The sequence below is a fragment of the Sturnira hondurensis genome, unplaced genomic scaffold (genome assembly GCF_014824575.4).
Source record: "Sturnira hondurensis isolate 20B ecotype Veracruz unplaced genomic scaffold, ASM1482457v3 Scaffold0021214, whole genome shotgun sequence".
NCBI classification, from domain to species: Eukaryota; Metazoa; Chordata; class Mammalia; order Chiroptera; family Phyllostomidae; genus Sturnira; species Sturnira hondurensis.
The window spans coordinates 2,112,771-2,131,494 of NW_028093845.1; the positions used below are offsets into that span (position 1 = coordinate 2,112,771).

At 38.6% G+C, this 18,724-nt stretch overlaps 1 pseudogene; it reads left to right on the plus strand.

Annotated features, from left to right (window-relative positions):
* The first annotated feature begins 889 nt into the window (after positions 1-889).
* Positions 890-18,724, plus strand: part of LOC118977135 (ribosomal protein L18-like) — a 155,407-nt pseudogene continuing 137,572 nt past the window's right edge.

The following is an 18,724-nucleotide window of genomic DNA, read 5'->3' on the forward strand; positions in this document are numbered from 1 at the left end:
CGAGTTCAGAGTGGTAAAGTGCAGTGAAAGTCAGACAAGCTGTCACTGTGTGCGCCATGGTGGGTCGAGGGGGGGGCAGGACATTTTCCTGTGTGACTAGTAGTCACACCTTTTTTAGCTTTAAAGATAATCCGGTATTTTCATTGTGTTCCCATTTAAAATGTACCTAAGGAGTAGTTTTTTTCAATTTGGTGAAAGACCACTAACCTCAAGTTTGAATTCCAGGCAGGAGCTGGCCACAGTGACTCTGGATAAGGTCCTGGGCGGAGATCCCTTTGGGAAGATAAGGGTAATGTTGAGTAAGATTAAACCAAACGGGATAGAAAGAGAGTTGATTCCACGTTGGACTCCATTTCCTGATGCATCTAAGCAGGTAGTTAAAAGCTTTGGGATTTGTGAGGGGATTAGCCAGGAAGAACGATCATCACTCTGTAATGAGCAATAAATGTTAAAAATAGAAACCTTAATTCAAAATGTGGGTTTAGATTTGCATGTAAATACATTCTATAATATAAAATAATCCTATCATCTATCAGATATATATTAGTCCATCTAAATTATTTATATTTTTCTCACAAAGAGTCCATATTCATAAATATCACATTTGGATTGATTTATTTTTGTCTTTACACACAGTCTGTTTTCCAAGCTCTGGGTTTTTAATTAATCTGGATTTGGGATATAAATTCTCTGTGCCCTGATTAATTCCAAACAGGCTTTATTTAATTAAAGAGAAAGACTGGTGAGAAACTTTTTAATAAAAAATTTCATAGGCATACAGTACATTTGTATTTAATACTTGTAGAGGATAAAAATCTGATTTATTATATATATATTTCTTAAATGTTTTGAATCAAGCAATGGTTCTAGCTCCTGTGATAAATGCAGCATGTGTCCCCTTCGTCTTGAAGCCATCGCCACGGAGAAGAGAGAGGAAGGTGGGCCCAGGAAAGGCTCTGGCATCGTGAGGCTGGAGGCAGAGCCCTGGCGTATCTCCAATGAATACATGAAGGCAAGGGCATCTTTTGTGCTTTCTTTGTTAGTACCTGGCACCACTCTGCACTTTCCTAGAGGACATCGGTCCTCAAAGAAGGTGGGTAAGGAGGTGGAACTTCATCCTTAAATTTAAGAGACTTGTATTTTTAAATGTCTGGTTTATGCTGTGGAAAATGGTGTCCTCTTAAAATCGGTGTTTCTCTCATAGACATTTTGGTGGAAATGTTTTTCTGTAACTGCACTTGAATTAAAAAGCTTTAGTGTATTCTTTCTTAAAGATTTAGCTAAATTAGGATAAAACTGAATGCAACAGATGAAGATGCACAGACAAACAAATACTCACCAACACAGTCAACAGTATGGTGCTCACCAGAGGGAAACGCGGGGAGGGAGGCAGTAAAGGGAAAACCAGGTCCAATACCTGGTGATGAAAGGAGAGCTGAACTTAGGTGGTGAACGTACAAGGCAATATAAAGATGATGTATTATTGAATTGTATACTTGAGAGCTAGCTATACAGGGTCCAGCACAATTAACGCCCCTTTTTAATTATAGTATCTTATATTACAAAATCATAAGCATGTAATTCTGTAACATAACACTATCACACTCAAGCATACCATATGGCATTTTAGGTGAAATGTTCAAATTAAAACTATAAACTATTATACCCATATTAGTACCCTACCAACCACACTTAGCAGGCATAACTTCTGCCGGACCCTATATATTTTTATCAACCAAGGTCACCCCAATAAATTTAATGAAATTTTTGAAAATCTATGTGCCCATTTCCTGTGAAACATTTAGACTGTTTCTGACTTTTCACTTTGTGAACATTGATGGGATCAACATCCTAGTACATTTCCTGTATGTCAGTCTTTATTTACGTGCCTGGTTATTCCTTCAAAAGAGAGTGCTAGCCATGAAGTCCCATGGGCAAATGCTTTGGAGGCTGCTCGCCGCATTTTGAGAGGTGCATGTCTGGCCCTCCCTGAATAACAGTGCCTGACTCCCTATATCCCAACCATTCTCATGTACACAATGTGTTTGTGTTCCATCCTTTATGTTAGATGTAAATTGTAACAAGTAAATTAGGAGTGCATCTACTATACAGTAAGAATAATATTTTTCAATTCCATATGTTAAGAGCATATGTTAAGAATTTCATTCATCTGTGTATCTTGTAAATCCACAGGGTCAGTGTTGCCAGGCAGTGTGGAGTGTTGGTTCTCCAAGAACAGTCCCTGGGCCAACAGCGTTAGAACTTGCTAAAAATGCAAACCCTTGACCCCATGCTAGACCTGCAGAATGAGAAACTCTGGGGCTGAGGACCAGCATTCTGGGTGAACAAGTTTTCTAGATGATTCTAATGCATACTGGCAGGGAGGTGCTTAAGAAAGCAAAATACAAATAGGTGCTCTCTGGAAATGAATCTCCAACCACAGCCAAAAGGTGGGACTAAGGCAGCTATCTGAAAATGAGAGAGAAGGTGAGGAGGACTGTGATTTCATGGGGATGGAGCTGATTCCAAAGGGAAAGCATAAAGCATGTAGGTTACCTCATCAGCTCCATTTTCCTCCAGCAGATGTTCCATCTCATTAAGTTGTATTTTATTTTGGAAGAACAGTTGTAGCAATTCAGGCTCTGCCTGGTGAGTTCACACTAAGATTCAGGAGGGTCCAGAAATTCTGGAACCAATACTCAAGGACAAAATTCAATGTGATGCACGTACAGCACATTGTGTTGGACCTGCAAACTGTCAACGAGGCACCGTTTAATGTCATAAAAATTTCAAACCTAATGCTAGTGACATCTAATGGTGGGGTTAGGAAACAGTCATAAGAAGACTGGGGTGTAGGTAAGCAGGAGGTCATTCCTGCTAACTGCACAGGAGTTGGAAAAAGCAGTACACATTCACAGTAATTCGGCAGAAGAAATCTACTTACTAAAAAAATTTTAAACATTCTATATCAGAAGACATTTAAGTCAGAGAATTACAGCAACTGTTGATCATGGCTGCATTTCTTCACATTGGTTCCTTGCCAATGGGCACAAACACCTGACAACAGAAATATTACAGGAAAATTACATGACAAAGAGATGCAGTTGCTTTTCCTTTTTCTTCTTATGTTTTTTAAACAAAATGAACCCTGCAGGAATTCACTGTCTATTTGGGGGGAAACAAAATTGTAAATAATCACTCACTTTTAAAAGAGAGACTTTTGCCCTGGCTGTTGTGGCTCAGTGCATTGAGTGCTGGCCTATGAACCAGTTGCCAGTTTGAAGCTCAGACAGGCCACATGCCTGGGTTGCAGGCCGGTCCCCAATAGGGGATTCATGAGAGCCAACCAAATATTTGATGTTTCTCTCCTCCTCTTTCTCCTTCCCTTCCCCTCTGTCTAAAAATGAATAAATAAATCTTTAAGTCTTTTTTTAAAAAAATAAATAAAAAGAGACTTTTCTTTTTGTAGTGAATTATTGGTAGCTGTGGAGACACTAGGAACAATCAACATGAAATTTAAGAAATAAGCATTCCAATTTACAGATTTAAGCCACTGGCCACTATAAAGACGTGCCATTTATATCAAATAAAACTGGAAACTCTTTGTAAAGTACCAAAGCAATGTCTTTTCAACTCACAGACCTTAGTTGAAGCTATCGTGTTGATGTTAAAATGCGTATGAAATTTGTGCATTGTGTATTTTGATATTTTTTACCACAGAAAGTTCTTACCACAAGATATGTTTAGTTTTTCTTTCCTAATGCTGTATTTTTTATTAATTAAGTGTATTGGGGCAACTGTGGTTAATGACATTATATAATTTTCTGGTGTAAGGGTTACAGTTTGACATCTATTGCATATTCACCACTCGAAGTCTAGTTTCCTTCTGTTGCTACATATTTGGCCCCCTTCACTTCACCCCCCCCAAAAAAAAATTACCATTATTAAAATGTCCACATTACCTAAAGTGATCTCAGGATTTAATGTAATTTCTAATAATATTTTTTCCCAGAAATAGAAAAAAAACCTTCAAATTTGTAAGGAACCACATAGTCAGTCCTGAATAGTCAGGCAAAGCTATTCTGAGAAAGAAGAAAATGCTGGAAGCATCACACTTCCTGAGTTCACACTATACTACAAAGCTACAGTAATCAAAACAGTATGGTATTGACAGAAAAACACACAGAGAGACCAATGGAACAGAATTGAGAGTCCTAATACTGTTTAAAGAGAACCCCCTCTGGTGTTTTAAGTAAATAAATCCAAATAGGTGGACATTTTAGTCACCACCCAGCTATTCATCTTGTGTTGGCTATGAAATGGGTTTCCTTGGAGAGTGGACCCAAAGGGTCTGACATCACAGACCCATCATGCGCATACAGGGTGGAGAGTTGTCTGGAGCGAAGCTTTGGGAAGATCCAGTTTATTTTCACTTTTAACTTCCTAAAAGGCACACTAGTGTTAAGGTCATTATATGAAGATAAGGATGATTTGGAAACAAAATCTTTCTCAGCTCTCAGTTCTCCTGTAAATCTTTTCTGATCAGTTCATTCTGTATGTGTGTGTGTTTACAGTTTACTTATCACAGCTCCTTTTGTCTAATTTGCAAGGTGCTTAAATACTTACACCTCATTAAATTAATTCATGCTTCGTGAAAGTGCAATTATTTCTAAAATAAAAATTATGCAGGAACATTAACCTTCAAGGGAAAATGTGCTCCTTGTTATTAGATCCACTACGTCCCTAAAAGGACATGGTCATCATTGCATCATTGCATCATTATTTTTCTTTTTATTTTCTCTTTACTATGTATTTGTCTCTATTTGAACTGCCATAACAGAATTACCACAGACTGGGGGCTTATACACAGCAAAAAGTAGCCCTCATGGTTCTGGAGGCTGGAAATCCAAGATGAAGGAAGACACCAGCAGATTTGGTGTCTGGTGAGGGTCTATTTCTGGTTCATAGATGGCATCTTTTAGCTGGGTCCTCACATGGTGAGAGGGGCAAAGGGGTTCTCTGGGGTCTCTTTTATAAGGGTGCTTATCCCATCATGGAGGCTCCACTCTCATGGCCTAATCAACTCTCAGAGGCCCCCCCTCTTAACACCATGACCTCAGGGGTTAGGTTTCAAGAAATGAATTTTGGGGGACCCACACATTCAGTCCATAGCAATACTTGTCACACTTTACTGAAACTGACCATTTTGTTATAGCTCCATTTCTACCCTTGAAACACTGTTCAGAGAACAAGCTAACAAAGTGAGGGTGTCTGTTTCTCTATGTATACACATACACATATGCACGTACAGTTATGTTTCCTCTCGTCTTCTTATTGGGAAGGATAGACAGATGCATAAACATTTGTGCATTTGGAATATGGACCCTTTTTGATTTGTTTTTTAATGCCGTGAGGATTGATTCTATCTTACCTTGGCCTGTTACCTACCATTTTCTCAGTCACCTCTGCAATGGAAGACCAAGCGCTGCCAACAAGGAACTTATCGCTGTCCCCACAAACAGACGCAGGGCCTACATACAGTCAGAGTGGAAAGTCAGACAGAAATGAGGAGCCCTTCATGCAAGACTGTGGATCAATGGGCTCCCCGAGAGCCTTGGAAAGGCATGTAAAGTTTTAGTGTAGAAACGCCACCGGCTCAGACACAGACCTGAAAGGAATGGACAGGGGAGTATAGTGTGCAGCTTCAGGCAAGAGTTGCCTTGTAAGAAATCTCCCTGAGGACCCGCAGGCTGCTCGCACTGCTGCCAAAACAAAGAGGATTAACCTGCTGTTTAACCAGAAGCGTGGTCTGCTGCTAGTCAAGCTGTGACCAGGGAGAGAGCAGCCTGGAAATTGTTGTCCAAATGGCTTAAAGACACAGCCAGTCACGCATGGCTTCCTACGCAAATCCTGACCAGGAGAAGAATGCTACAGGTTTTGCGTGGCGTGTCTTCAAATCCCTGCGTATTTTAGAGCGGACCGGGCCTCACTGTCCTGGCTGCTCTGAAGGAGACTTATTCCCACTGAGACGTAAAGACAGAAACTTAATTCAAGATGCCCATGGACATGCAACTTTTTGAATTTCCTCAGTCATATTGCATAAAAACACTCAACACCTGCCTTGAATTCTAGTCAGATGTTTGTTTTACAAATCCATGTGTAAAAATTTCCCCAATCTGTTTTCTGCCATTGAGAGCTCAAGGCTCAAATCAGAGGCTGGGGCTACAGGACTTAACCTCACGTGTATAAGTAGCACATGGATCTCTTGAAAGCCAAAACTACCCCTTACAGAATATAAGGGTGCAAACTAAAAAAAATATCTCAATACACGAGGAAGACAATAAGATATGGACCATCAACTGAATCAGAATATGATGTCATGGGGATCATTTATTATTTAGCGCTATATTTACCCTGACAATATATGACAATTGGCGCAACTTTGTTGAGACTTTTGTGTGTGTTCTTGTACACATTTCCAACACTATTTTATCCTATCAGAACCAGGTAAGTCTAAAAAGAAGATGCCCTTTTCTGCTCTTTGCTGCCCTCTCTTCTCATCACTTAGGCAGTGCAGCAACCAGAAACCATGAAGAGCTGTCCTGGGCATCAATATTTGCTGTACATTTAGCTTTGGGATATAAGTATATATTTGTTATATGTTTAGCTTTGTTGATATTTAGTTTTGCTATATATTTAGCTTTGGAAAATAAAATTGCTAATGCTTTTGAGTCAGACAAGCTTCATTTCTCCAGGCTTTTTTAGGTATAAGTAAAATGATAAGGGAATTATTAAATCTGTAAAATTAGTCTAAGATATCAAACCAAACCCATTCAATTATCAAGCAAATATGCATGGAGACTTTACCAGGTGCTTTGTGCCTGGGGCAGTTCTAGGCACTGAGGGCCACAGTGGAAGTAAAAACATAAAAATAAAACAAATCTCTACCCTCATGCTGCTCATACATTGGTGATTCTAGTGAGCAATACACATACAGACACACAGACAATACAATAGGGGAGAATTAAACATGAAGAAATTATGTGAATACCTGGGGCAAAGAAGCCCTCTTTTCCACAGAGCGCATGTAGAAGCCATTGGAGGATTTTGAGTAGAAAATTAAGGTAATTAGAAAAAGTATTTAAAAAGTATTAGTGCAAAAAGCAATGCAGTTATCACTGGAGCAGGGAGAGCTGGTAGCAGGCCAGTGCAATGTATTTTGAGCGTAGGGCTAAAAGTTCTTCCCAGGTGGATTGATGAGACAGAAAGAGACATTGGGAAGACTTCCTGTTGAATTCCAGAACAATTAAACAGTTGGGTTCAGATACAAGAATTATCTCTCTCCTACCCTTAAGCTGGGACTTATGGACTTCCTCAATCTCAGGCCTTTGGACTTGATGAATTATAATACAGGTTGATGGCAGGCCCTGGGACTTTTCAGCCTCCATGATTGCATGAACCAATTCTTTATAATGAATCACCACATAGAGGCAGAAATTGAGATACAGGTACATAATTAGATATAGATACAGATATAGATGTAGAATAGACTCTCCATTTTTTCCATTTCTCTGGAAAACCCTAAATAATACAGACTGACTTAATCTAGCTTCAGGAGATAACCAGATTTTATACAATCTCTAACTCGCTCCTTCCCTCCTAGTGGGCACTAGTGAGGAAAGGTTGGCCATACCTCCTTGCAAAATTCTGATGGGGGTTACTAGCTGGAAGACAGAGGAGGCATTTCTCATCAAAGGATAATTTAGTGAGATGTACATGGATTCATCTAGAATCCTATAGCAATAAACCTATTGCAAAAAATATTGAATATATAGATTTATGGGATTTGGCTGACTGGACGATGGAAGTTAGTCTTGCAAGCTTTCTCCCTGTGTGACTAAATGTAAAAACTAGCTGCCCCTCCTCCCCCACCACCTCCAAACACCTGCCTTTCTCCTTTGAAGTCACAATGCCTGATTTTCCTAAACCAGAATGCATTTCAGCCCCGGGAGGGCACCTCCAAGAGGCAGCACTGGCTGGCCTGGCCCTTCCCAACGTGGATCCATCCCTGTCAGCTTTCTTGCTTGTATCCCTGGTGTTCATCAGTACAGCTTTGTGCTGATTAAGATCTCTGCTTAATGAGAGTCTGCCTGACATTTCAGGCTTTTGTGGTCCAGCATCTATCTAATGAAAATGGGGTTTTATGTGATGATTTTCATTATTTTATCAGGTTGAAGATTAAAGAGGCTGTGCATTCCCACTCTCTCTAGGTATGGTATTAAGTAAATCACCTCCCCCACAGATGCAGATGTGAATAAGGCTATGTTTTTGTTATAAGGAAAGTGAATTTGTTATTTGTGGAATTCATATAAATACAATAGGGTGTTTAGCAGATGCATCTCTAAGTATGTATACAGACAATTCACATTCTAGTCATACTCCTCAGTGAAACAGTATGTTTTAATTGTGTTTCTTGGAATAAATGTGATGTCATGTAGGTAGCATTTAAGTGAATTGGAGTGACCGTGGAAGTTATAGACGTGGAAGGTAGAAGTGCTACTTGACTTACTGTTTACAAATATGGTTTCCTCTTTCAGTTATATGTTAAACTTCTTTCTTTTCTAAGCAATTTTCTTTTATATTGCCCTTTCTAATAACTAAGGCTTCAGAAGAGCAAGAAATAAGATGCATTCTACGTGAATCCCACTTAACTGATATTCCTACTTTCTGTCTATGGAATACTCAGGACAATTAAAAGTATAAATTCAAGTGTCAGCTTCTCATGGATCCACTTGGTATTTGTTGAGTGCCTACAACCTGCCACTGGCGGTTGTTAGCCTTTCAAGTTAGGCTAGAAATTAAGTACAATGTAGGCTCTGAAATCTAAGGGATTGCAATCTACAGGGCGCCAAGAAGACTAACTGGTTTTTTTGCAATTAAGAGTAAGATACACTTGGCGACAAAGCTCAGTGTAGGATAAAATGTATCATTTATGCGATGATAAAGCTAACCACAAAATGCTGGGAAGGATGAAGGGCTGTCAGCCCATGCTGTAGGGTGAAGGGAGGCTGACCAGAAGAGGAGGTAGTTTACCAAGCCAGGTAAAAGGAACAAAAGGGCATTCAGGGACAAGAGTATATAAAGAGAAATTCAGTCTTCTTTCTCTAAGCTCACCATCTTTCCAACCCTGGCAACTCCCAGATAAATAGGCGATAGTAACGCGGTGAATGCCACACATTCCATCAAGACAAGGGGGCAGTTGAAATCAGAGACCATCTTATCCTCCCCCACAGGAGAGAGGAGTGAGACAAATGAGACAATAAACGTGTGTAGTCACTTAAATAGGGACAAGTAAAGCAGAGAAAACGGCCTAAGGCGTGTATGTACAGGTGCAGATGTAAGTGCATGTAGATTGGGGTAAATTTTTGGAGAGTTTTAAAGTATAAATTGGTAGAACCATTAGCATCAACTCCATCTTTATAGGTGCAGCTATTTGAGAAGAAATGCTTCATTTTGGGAAAAATACATAAACAATTTCATCTTGGAGCAAAGAGGAGCCAAGGATGTTAGGAGAATTTTTAAGTATATAGTTTTGGGTTTTCTTAAAGGAAAGATTTTGTCTACTAAGATTAATTTATTGGCTAGCAAGCTAAAAGCTAACTTAAGTAGCGGATGCTTGTAATTGTTCGGAAATGCAGTGCTGCCCTCAGTGTGGAGGAAGTCCAGTGTCAATCACAGTTCCTTTAGTAGGATGTGCAACATAGGTTTGAACTACAGCAACCGTTAATGTGGTTTTCACATCTACAATCATCACCATCCACTGTGACATCCAATGTTGGTTTTCTTAGAAGGACATTTATACATGCTCTTATATTTTCCAGTCTTTCATACATTTGTAATATAAATTTGTAATTAAATTCATTTGCCACATTCTATATTCACTACTGGTATCCCAACATCATAAATAATTTTATTTGCATATGTTAAGGTTCACTCTTCCTATTATAAAGTTCTTTGAATTTTGGCAAATTTCCAATGTCTTGAATTCATCATTAGAGCATCATGAAAAATAGATTCACCACCCAAATATTCCCCCATACTTCACCTATTCACCCTTTCTGCTTCTTTAAACCTTGGTAAACACTGACTCTTTTTTTTTTACTATCACTATAGTTTCGTTTTTTAGAATATCATATAACTGGGAACATCAGTATGTGCCTTTTAAAGACTAGCGTCTTTCACTTAGAACTATGCATGTAAGATTCACTATTTTTATTACTTACTAGTTCATTTCTTTTTATCACTGAATAATAACTTGCTGTATAGGTATAACACAGTTTGGAATCAACTCACCTATTGAATTTTGTTCACTTCCTTTTGGGAGCTGTTAGGAATAAAGCTTCAATTAACATTAACGTGCTGACTTTTGTGTAGACATAAGTTTTCAAATCAGGTGGGACAATCCCAGGAGCATGAGTCACAGATCATGTAAGACTGTGTTTAATTTTGTAAGAAATTGTCAAATGCTTTTCCAAAGTCACTGCACCAGGTTGCATTGCCACCTGCAGTAAATCACAGTTCTCCTTGTACCACATTCTGGACAACAATTTGTATTGTCAGTTTTTTTTTTTTATTTTAGCCTTTCTAATAAACATGTCAATAGAAATATGTAATAACATATCTAATAGCTATGCCATGGTTATTTAATGTGCCGTTCCATAATGACAATAATATTAGGCATCTTTTCTTTGCTTATTTTTCTTTTTTTTTAATTCTTGTTCAAGTACAGCTTTCTGTCTTATATTCCCAGCCCTGCCCGCCCCCCACCCAGTGCTCCCCACCTCCCTCCCATTTCCGCCCCCCACCCTTAGTTATTGTCCATGTGTTCTTTATACTTGTTCATGTGAGTCCATCCCCTTTTCCCTTATAATTCCCTCCCCTCTCCCCTCTGGACCCTGTCAGCCTGTTCCCTATTTCAGTGTCTTTGGTCATATTTTGCTTGCTTGTTTGTTTTGTTGTTTACATTCCTGTTAACGGTGATATCATGTGGTATTTGTCTTTCACTGCCTGGCTTATTTCACTGAGCATAATGCTTTCCAATTCCATCCATGATGTTGCAAAGGGTAGGAGCTCCTTCTTTCTTTCTGCAGCATAGAATTCCATTGTGTAAATGTACCATAGTTTTTTGATCCAGTCATTTACCGATGGGCATGTAGGTTGCTTCCAACTCTTGGCTATTGTAAATTGTGCTGCTATGAACATTGGGGTGCATAGGTTCTTTTGGATTGGTGTTTCAGGGTTCTTAGGATATACTCCCAAGAGTGGAATTGCTGGGTCAAAAGGCACATTCATTTTTAGTTTTCTTAGAAAATTCCATACTGTTTTCCATAGTGGTTGTACTAGTCTGCAATCCCACCAACAGTGAACTAGGGTCCCCTTTTCCCCACAATCTCTCCAGCACTTGTTTGTTTATTTGTTTATGATGGCCATTCTGACTGGTGTTAAGTGGTATCTCATTGCGGTTTTAATTTGCATCTCTCTGATAGCTAGTGATATCGAGCATCTTTTCATGTGTCTCTGGATCCTCTGTATGTCCTACTTGGAGAAATGTCTGTTCAAGTCCTTTGCCCATTTTTTAATTGGGTTGCTTGTCTTCTTTGAGTGGAGTCGAGTGAGTTCTTTGTATATTTTGGAGATTAAACCTTTGTCTGAGGTATCATTGGCAAATATGTTTTCCCAAGCTGTTGCTTCTCTTTGTATCTTGATACTGTTTTCCTTAGCCATGCAGAAGCTTTTAATTTTGATGAGATCCCATTTGTTTATTCTTTCCTTTATATTCCTTGCTCTAGGGGACGTATCAGTAAAAATATTGCTGCATGGAATATCTGAGATTTTCTTGCCAATGTTCTCCTCTAGGGTTTTAATGGTTTCACGGCTTATATTTAAGTCTTTTATCCACCTTGAATTTATTTTGGTGTATGGTGTAAGTTGGTGCTCAAGTTTCATTTTTTTGCATGTAGCTGTCCAGTTCTCCCAACACCATTTGTTGAAAAGGCTGTCTTTACTCCATTTTATGTTATTGCCCCCTTTGTCGAATATTAATTGACTGTAGAGAGTTGGGTTTATTTCTGGGCTCTCTGTTCTATTCCATTGGTCTATGTGCCTGTTTTTGTGCCAGTACCAGGCTGTTTTGATTACAGTGGCCTTGTAATACAGTTTGATATCAGGTATTGTGATCCCTCCTACTTTGTTCTTCTTTCTCAAAATTGCAGCAGCTATTCGGGGTCTTTTCTGGTTCCATATAAATTTTTGAAGTGTTTGTTCTATGTCTGTGAAATACGCCATTGGTACTTTAATAGGTATTGCATTGAATCTGTAAATTGCTTTGGGTAGTATGGACATTTTGATGATGTTAATTCTTCCAATCCATGAACACGGTATATGTTTCCATTTATTTGTGTCTTCCTTGATTTCTTTCTTCAGTGTTGTGTAGTTTTCTGCATACAGGTCTTTTACCTCCTTGGTTAGGTTTATTCCCAGATATTTTATTTTTCTTTTTGCTATATCGAATGGGATTTTTTTCCTGATTTCTGCTTCTGCTGCTTCATTGTTGGTATACAAAAATGCCTTTGATTTCTGGATATTAACTTTGTATCCCGCTGTTATGCCAAATTCATTTATTAGTTCCAGCAGTTTTTTGGTAGAGGCTATAGGGTTTTCCATGTACACTATCATGTCATCTGCAAACAATGCCAGTTTTGTTTCCTCCTTTCCGATTTGGATGCCTTTTATTTCCTTTTCTTGTCTGATCGCTGCAGCTAGAACTTCTAATACTATATTGAATAGAAGTGGTGAAAGTGGGCAACCTTGTCTTGTACCTGATCTTAGTGGAAAAGCTTTTAGTTTTTGCCCATTGAGTATGATGTTGGCTGTAGGTCTTTCATATATGGCCTTTATTATATTGAGGAATGTTCCCTCTATTCCCACCTTGCTGAGTACCTTTATCATAAATGGGTGTTGTACCTTATCAAAAGCTTTTTCCGCATCTATTGATATGACCATGTGGTTTTTGTCTTTGCTTTTGTTTATTTCGTGTATTACATTTATTGATTTGCGTATATTGAACCATCCTTGCATCCCCGGGATGAATCCCACTTGGTCGTGGTGTATGATCTTTTTGATATATTGTTGGATGCGATTTGCCAATATTTTGTTGAGGATTTTAGCATCTATGTTCATCAGTGATATTGGTCTGTAATTTTCTTTCTTTGTTGTGTCTCTATCTGGCTTTGGGATTAGGGTGATGCTGGCTTCATAGAAAGAGTTGGGGAGTTTTCCCTCCTTTTGGATTTTTTGGAATAGTCTGTGAAGAATAGGGGTTAGCTCTTCCTTAAAAGCTTTGTAGAATTCTCCTGTGAAACCATCTGGCCCAGGGCTTTTGTGTGATGGGAGTTTTTTGATTACTTCTTCAATTTCATTTGCTGTTATTGGCCTGTTCAGGTTTTCTGCTTCTTTTTCATTGAGTTTTGGAAGATTATATTTTTCTAGAAATTTGTCCATTTCACCCAGGTTTTCAAATTTCTTGGCATACAGTTCCGCATAGTAATTTCTTACAATCCTTTCTATTTCTGTGGTATCAGTTGTAATCTCTCCTCTTTCATTTCTGATTGTGTTTATTTGTGTCCTCTCTCTTCTTTTCTTAATGAGCCTACTTAAAGGTTTGTCTATTTTGTTTATCTTTTCAAAAAACCAACTCCTGGATTCATTGATCTTTAGAATTGTGCTTTTAGTCTCTATGTCATTTAATTCTGCTTTGATCTTGGTTATTTCCTTCCTTCTACTTGCTCTGGGCTGTCTTTGTTGTTGTTCCTCGAGTTCTTGCAGGCGTTGGGTTAGGTTGTTTGTTTGAAATGTTTCTATCTTCTTTAGGTAAGCCTGTATTGCTATGAACTTCCCTCTCAGGACTGCCTTCACTGTGTCCCATAGGTTTTGGGTTGTTGTGAGTTCCTTTTCATTTGTTTCCAGAAGCTTTCTGATTTCTTCCCTAATTTCAATCTTGACCCATTCATTGTTTAATAGCATACCATTCAGTCTCCATGATTTTGGGTGTTTTGGTTTTTTTCCTGTGGGGTTGGTTTCCAATTTCAGTCCCTTGTGATTAGAGAAAATGCTTGGTATGATTTCTTTTTTTTTTAATTAATTAATTTATTTATAAAGATTTTATTTATTTATCTTTAGAGGGGAAGGGAAGGAGAGAGGGAGAGAAACATCAATGTATGGTTGCCTTTCGTGCGTCCCCCGCTGGGAGTTGGCCTGCAGGGAGCTGGCCTGTAACCCAGGCATGTGCCCTGACTGAGAATCGAACCGCGATCGTCTGAGTCGCAGGGCCGCGCTCAATCCACTGAGCTACACCAGCCAGGGTGGTATGATTTCTATTTTCCTGAATTTGTTGAGACTCGTTTTGTGTCCTATCATGTGGTCTATCTTTGAAAATGTTCCATGTGCGTTTGAAAAGAATGTGTATTTAGCTTCTTTGGGATGGAGGGCTCTATATATATCAATTAGGTCCATTTCATCTAGGGTGTCATTTAATGCTGCAATATCTTTTTTGATATTTTGTTTGAAAGATTTGTCCATTTTAGACAGTGGGGTGTTAAAATCCCCTACTATAATTGTGTTGCTGTCAATATCTTTCTTGAGGTCCTCTAGGATGTTCTTTATATATTTGGGTGCTCCTGTGTTGGGTGCATATATATTTATGATGTTGATGTCTTCTTGGTGCATTCTTCCCTTGAGTATTATGAAGTAACCGTCTGGGTGTCGCTTTATGGCCCTTTTTTTGAAGTCTATTTTGTCTGATATGAGAATTGCTACCCCAGCTTTTTCTTCTTGTCCATTTGCTTGGAAAATTTGTTTCCATCCTTTCACTTTTAGTCTGTGATGGTCTTTTGACATGAGGTAGGTCTCTTGTAGGCAGCATATGTGTGGGTCATGCTTTCTTATCCATTCAGCTATTCTATGTCTTTTAATTGGTGCATTTAATCCATTTATGTTTAAGGTTATTATTGAAAGGTACTTATTCATTGCTATTTGTGCACCTGTGTTCCTTTCCGTCTCTCTCTTTTCCTTCCTTTCTTTAAAGCAGCCCTTTTAGTAATTCTTGTAGAGCTGGTTTGGTGGAGGTGTATTCTTTTAGACTTCTTTGGTCTTGGAAGCTCTTTATTTGGCCTTCTGTCTTGATTGAGAGCCTTGCTGGATACAGTAGCCTTGGGTGTAGGCCTCTGTTTCTCATTACTTGGAATATTTCCTGCCATTCTCTTCTTGCTTGGAATGTTTCCATTGAGAAGTCAGTAGCCAGCCTTATTGGGAACCCCTTGTATGTTACTTCCTTTTTCTCCCTTGCTCCCTTTAGGATTTTCTCTTTGTCTTGGAGATTTGCCATTTTAATGATGATGTGTCTTGCAGTAGGCCTCTTTGGGTTCCACCTGCTTGGGACTCTCTGAGATTCCTGGATCTGTGTGACTTTATCTCTCCTCAACTTAGGAAAATTTTCCATTATTACTCTTTCAAGTAGGTTTTCTATCCCTTGTTCTTCTTCCTCTCCTTCTGGTATTCCTATTATTTGGATATTATTTCATTTCATATTGTCTTGCATTTCTCTTAAATTCTCCTCATTTTTTCTGAGTCTCTTTTCCATTACTTCGTCCGTCTGGGAGATTATTTCTATCCTGTCTTCGATCTCACTTATGCCATCTTCTGCCTCATTGATTCTATTCTTCATACCTTCTATTGTGTTCTTCAGTTCAGAAATTGTATTCTTCATTTCCTCTTGGCCTTTACTGATGGTTTCTAGTTCCTTTTTCATGTTGGTATAGTTTGCAGAGAGTTCATTGTAGCTCCCCTGTAGTTTCTGGTAGTTCGTTGTAAGCTCTTTGAATTTCCTGATAACCAGTGCTTTGAATTCAATATCTGATAGTCGGCTTGCCTCTATTTCATCTAACATTCTTTCTGAGACTTCCTTTTTTTCTTTCATTTGGGAATTGTTTCTTTGTCTTCCCATTGTTTGTGTTGCTCTTCTTGTTGGCCTCAGCTTCTTAAAGTGATCTGCTCTGGTTCCCTGGGTTTATGGTGTGAATTTCTGTGGTAGGATGCCTGTGAAATTCAGTGGTGCAGTCTCCTGCAGGTCTCTTGGTGTTCTCTACTTCCACCTACTCCTCTTGTTGGTCTCCAGCTGGTCAAACCTTTTCTTCTGGTCTCACTAGCTGCAGCAGCCTGAGGAGCTATTAGTGTGGCCTTTCTCTCATCTCGGTGAACTCAGCTGGTCTTGCCAGTGCCCTCCTGAGATCCAGACTGGGGCAGCTCTCCCATGCCCCACTGAGAGTAGATTTTTCCCCAGGCTTCCCAGCTCTGGCCTGGCGTGAGGGCACGCACTGCCAGCCAGGCTTTCCTGGTCTCACAGGCTTGGGCTTGGACCTTTTCTAGTGCTGTGGCTGAACACACAGGGCAACTCACAATTCTTCTAAGCCGGCAGCCACAGCCTGACTCCCAGTGCTTCTCAGTCTGTGCTGGCTGGGTAGAGATGGAGCTGGTGACTGGTGCTCTATAAGGGGCCCTGTCATTAGTCCGAAGTTCCCCCGAGACTGTGGGAGCGCTGGCTCAAGTCCCGCGCTCTCAGTTTCCCAAACCAGCAACAACAGCCTGAATCCTGGTGCTTCTCAGTCTGCACCCCTGCTTATTTGTCATTCATACATCTTTTCCCTCTAATTGTTGTTTTAATACAGTTGTCTACATTTTTCTCCCACCATTCCCTGCTGCCCTAACCAGCCCCACCTCCCACTCTCAGTCTTATCCCATTTTGTCTTTGTCCATGTGTCCTTTTTACCTGTTCCTTGACAACCCCCTTCTTTCCCCCAGTACCCTCCTCCCCCTTCCCCTCTGTGTACCATACATCTTCTTTAGTAAGGTCTCTATTCAGATTATTCATCTATTTTTAAATTGGATTGTTTGTTATATTATACTTGAAGTTTAATAGTTATTTGTATAATTTAGATGTATGTCTTTTATTAGATTTTTCTTTTGTAAATATTTCCTCCCGTTGCTCTCTTTTCATTTTTTTTAGCAGAGACTTCCACAAAGCAGACATTTTAAATTTTAATACAGTCCATGTTATAAATTTTCTGTTTCATAAAATGCTTTTGGTATTATATCTAGAACCTGTCACCAAATCCAAACCTACTTAGGTTTGTCCCTATATTTTCTTCTAGCATTTTTATAATTTTACATTTTATATTTTTATCTTTGGTTTACTGTGAGTAATTTTTAAATGTAGGGTATAAGGTCTAACCAAGCCTTGGTTCCTGTTTTTGCATATGGCTGTAAAGTTATTCCAACATCATTTGTTAAAAATTCTCTTTGTTAAATGTCTTTGCTCCTTTTGCAAAGTCAGAGGTCAGTTGACTATATTGTGTGGGTCTATTTCTGGGCTTCTTCTTTTGTACCATTGATCTGTGTGACAGTTCTTTCATTCTGTCAACGTTCTCCTGCTCCTCTGATTCCAGTGATTTCATAGCAATTCTCATAATAAAGTGGTTTGAAGTTCTCTGACTTTGGAGTTCTAGAACTTTGTACTAATAGATTGGCTATTGTAGGTCACACAGCAACAGCATTTTCAATTGCATTCTATGACTTTTCATAATATTTCAGCTCCTGCAAATGTTCTTCTCTTGCATTGGAATGGAACAGCAGAAATACAAATATGGAACAGTTTGTTGATTCACCCAGATGCCTTTCTCGGGTTATTTAAGAAAACTCAATTTTTTCTTAAAAGTAAGCTATATCAGATATCTTCTCTTTAATTATGCTAAAAAGTACCTAAACTAATTAATCACAAGTTAATTATACCTTGTGATCTAACCTATAAAAGTCAACACTTGTAGGGGGGCAGTTTATAGGGCAATTACAGTAAAATATTACTAGCCTCTAATTAGGTTGTTTTGTTTTGGTTTCCAGGCTTTTCATAAAACTCACATAAAATGTGAGTTTTGGAAAATATAATTGTTACTGCAACACTCAAAGATTATACTCACTCAGTAGTGTAAATACTGAAATAGAGGCTCTCTTCTCTTTTTGTTAAATTATTGCAGTTCCAAGAATGAGATTTTAACAGTTTATTTAGGGTATTTCTTCTAATGAAAACTTAGATCCCATTAGGAACTTAAGATAATTTTTACAAACTTGTGTTCAGGAGGTTCTCATAATATTTTAGTTATGATCTCATTGTTACTATACTTCTATTTTAGAAAGCTGCATATTCATGATTTGCAGATTAATGAATTACACTGGTTTCCAGAAATAATGGTGTCCTTGGTTATCATTTCTTGGAAACCTTTATTTAGGAAACTGTTACAAGTAAAGATTTACTTCTGCAATAACAGAAGCCTTTTGATTCATCGGTCATAACATAAGCTTATTCTATACCACTGTATGTTCTACATGCATGGAAACTATGGTGTGTATTAAACACAATTATTCAGTGTATGCAGATACACATTCTATTACCTATGCTCTATAGCCACACTGTATGTACCTTAAATGAGCAGAAATGTTACTTACAAAATTTATATTCAGCTATGTTTTATTAATTTTGTTTTTGTGACTTGGTGAAATTCAGAATCTCTGGGTTTTAATTTTCTAAATTATAAAAACAGAAAATAACAATAATGTA